The sequence below is a fragment of the Zea mays genome, chromosome 3 (assembly GCF_902167145.1).
Source record: "Zea mays cultivar B73 chromosome 3, Zm-B73-REFERENCE-NAM-5.0, whole genome shotgun sequence".
In the NCBI taxonomy this organism is placed as follows: Eukaryota; Viridiplantae; Streptophyta; class Magnoliopsida; order Poales; family Poaceae; genus Zea; species Zea mays.
In genome coordinates, this window is record NC_050098.1 from 43,881,912 (window position 1) to 43,885,003 (window position 3,092).

The following is a 3,092-nucleotide window of genomic DNA, read 5'->3' on the forward strand; positions in this document are numbered from 1 at the left end:
ATACCTTTCAGCCATCGCACGGCTTCAAGGATTTTCATCAGGCGGCCCGGCTGCATCCCCTCGCCGGTGGTCACCCAAGACGGTGACCACCAGTTTGATGGTGGGGAGAAGCAAGCCGGGCTGCGGCCTCTGCCCCGCCCTCAGCTTCAAGGATCTTCATCATCCTTGCTGGGGCGGAGAGCGAGGCGAGCCGGAGCTCTACCTCCCGCACGAGTCGGCGGGCCACCTCTTCTTCCAGCTTTTGGGGGTGGAAACCGTCCTCCAGCTCTGCGGAGGAGGCGCCCTCCAGCCATGCCGGGGAAGGCGAACTGTTGCTGCCCAGCCAGGGTGCAACATTCCGTCCTCTGTCCTCGTTTTCGTGGCGAGGACGGGAGTGAGGACCTGCCGGTGCGCTTTGGGGCGGCCGGCGCTCGCCGGTGCGGTGTTGGTGGACAGGTGGACGCCGCCGTCGGTGCTGAGGTGGTGGCAGCTGGAGAAAGCTTCTCTGCTGACGAGGCCATCAGCGCTACCCGCGGACCAACCTCCGGTTCTTTGGCTTTAATGTCTGGTTCTCGTCCCTTGAGTGGGGACGCGAACGAGAGCCTTCTGGCGGCAACGTCCGTCCCGGGACCATCGTTGCTGCCGCAGAGGTCGCTGGCGAGTCACCCGGAGTTTGTCGTCCCGCAGGCTCTCCGATGTGGAGGTTGTTCATACCAGCGGGAGTGGAACCGGAGTTCCGTTTTAATGGCACCTTGAGTGCCGGTGTCTGTTCATTGTGGCTGTCGGGGCCTGAACATGTAGGTATTTTGGGTGCAATACCATGTTTCTTCCTTATTTCGAGCACCAGGACTCGCCTGTCGGCTAGCTGGATCGCTTAACCAAGTGTGAGTTGCCTCGTGCGAAGGTGACGAGTGAGGTATCCGTATCCCGGAGGCGTAGGAGTCCCTCGGCTCAGTCGGCCTTGCCGCCCGAGGCTTCTCTTGCTTAGTTAAAGGAACCCTCGGCCGCTCTGCGATGAGCCGGAGCTGGAGGCAGCGGTGTCGGCATGGACAGAGGCGGAGTTGGCTCGAAAAGAAGCTTCGTTGGCCGGAGCCTGGCCAGGCCGTCCGCTGGCGGGACCAACGCCGGAGTCGGGTTGACGAGGCCATGAGCCGGGCTGATGTCCTCGGGGGACAGCTGGCTGAGGCTACGGAGCGGCCAGTCGAGCCGTCTGCTTGGGCCGGGTTCCCGGAGGAGACCCTAGCGGCGATGGCCCAGGCGTGGTGCCGATAGGTTCCTTTGAGGTGGAGATCCTCCGACCGTGTTGCCGTCCAAGGCCGGGTCGGATTCCGCCGAAGGTGGAGTCGACGCCGAGTGTGCTGCTGCTCCCCCACTGATGTCTGATCCTGCAGGAATAGTTTATCTGTAGTGTGCGTATGTTTTTTGCGGCCGCCGAGGCCCAAACATACCGTCGTCGTGTTGTAAAGCTGTGTTTCTTTTCCCTTTGTTTCGAGTATCAGGACTTATTTGCCGGTAACAGAATCGTTTGTCCGAGCGAGAGTTACTTTTCACGGAAGGTGATGAGTGAGGTATCCGTATCCCGGAGGCGTAGGAGTCCCTCGGCTCGGTCGGCCTTGCCGCTTATGTGTACTCTTACTCGTCCGTAGGATTCTGTTATCGATATAGTCGAGAAGGCACGAAAAATCGTTTCGGCAGAAGAGTTTTCGAGCGTTAAGACTTGTTCGGTCAGCGGAATCCCTTATCCGAGCGTGAGTTACTTATCGCAGAAGGTGATGAGTGAGGTATCCGTATCCCGGAGGCGTAGGAGTCCCTCGGCTCGGTCGGCCTTGTTGCTTACGTGTACTCCGTCGTTTTCAGGATCCCACTTTTGAAGTAGTCGAAAAGCACGAAAGATGTTCTGGCAGAAAGATTTTTTCCGAGGAAAATTTTGACGCAGAGGGGGTGCCCCCCTTCTAGCCCCCGAGGGAGGGTCGGGCTTTGCCGAGGCAAGGCTGACCCTTCCTTGATGGTTAGACTTTATTTATGTATGTAAACGAGGTATATGAATGACTTGAAAACATCTTAAGGGTAGAAGCGACGTAGCTGTCAGATGTTCCGAGCGTTGCTGTAGACCTCGCCTTGACTGTTGGCCATCTTGTATGTTCTGGGCTTCAAAATCTTGGCGACGATGAATGGCCCTTCCCAGGGAGGCGTGAGCTTGTGACGCCCTCGGGCGTCTTGTCGTAGCCGAAGCACCAAGTCGCCCACCTGGAGGTCTTGGGACCGAACCCCTCGAGCGTGGTAGCGTCGCAGGGACTGCTGATACCATGCCGAGTGTAGTATGGCCATGTCCCGAGCCTCCTCCAGCTGGTCCAGTGAGTCTTCTCGGTTGGTTCGATTCTTCGGTCGTCGTACGCCTTCGTCCTCAGGGATCCGTATTCTAAGTCTGTGGGCAAGATAGCTTCGGCCCCATAGACTAGAAAAAACGGCGTGAAGCCCGTGGCTTGACTTGGCGTTGTTCTCAGACTCCAGACCACCGAGGGGAGTTCCTTCATCCATCGCCTGCCGAACCTGTTGAGGTTGTTGTAGATCCGCGGCTTGAGTCCTTGTAGAATCATGTCGTTGGCATGCTCTACTTGCCCATTCGTCATGGGGTGAGCTACGGCGGCCCAGTCCACCCGGATGTGGTGATCCTCGCAGAAGTCCAGGAACTTTCTGCCGGTGAACTAGGTGCCGTTGTCGGTGATGATGGAGTTCAGGACCCCAAAGCGATGGATGATGTTGGTGAAGAACGCCACCGCATGTTCGGACCTGATGCTGTTCAGGGGTCGGACCTTGATCCACTTGGAGAATTTGTCGATAGCGACCAGCAGGTGCGTGTAGCCCTCGGGTGCCTTCTGCAAGGGACCGACGAGGTCCAGACCCACATAGCAAACGACCAGGTGATGGGTATCGTTTGCAGAGCCTGTGCAGGCAGGTGGGTCTGCTTTGCGTAGAATTGACACCCTTGGCAGGTGCGTACAATCCTAGTGTCGTCGGACACCGCGGTTGGCCAGCAGAAACCCTGTCGGAAGGCGTTTCCAACGAGGGCCCGAGGTGCTGCGTGGTGACCGCAAGCCCCCGAGTGTATTTCT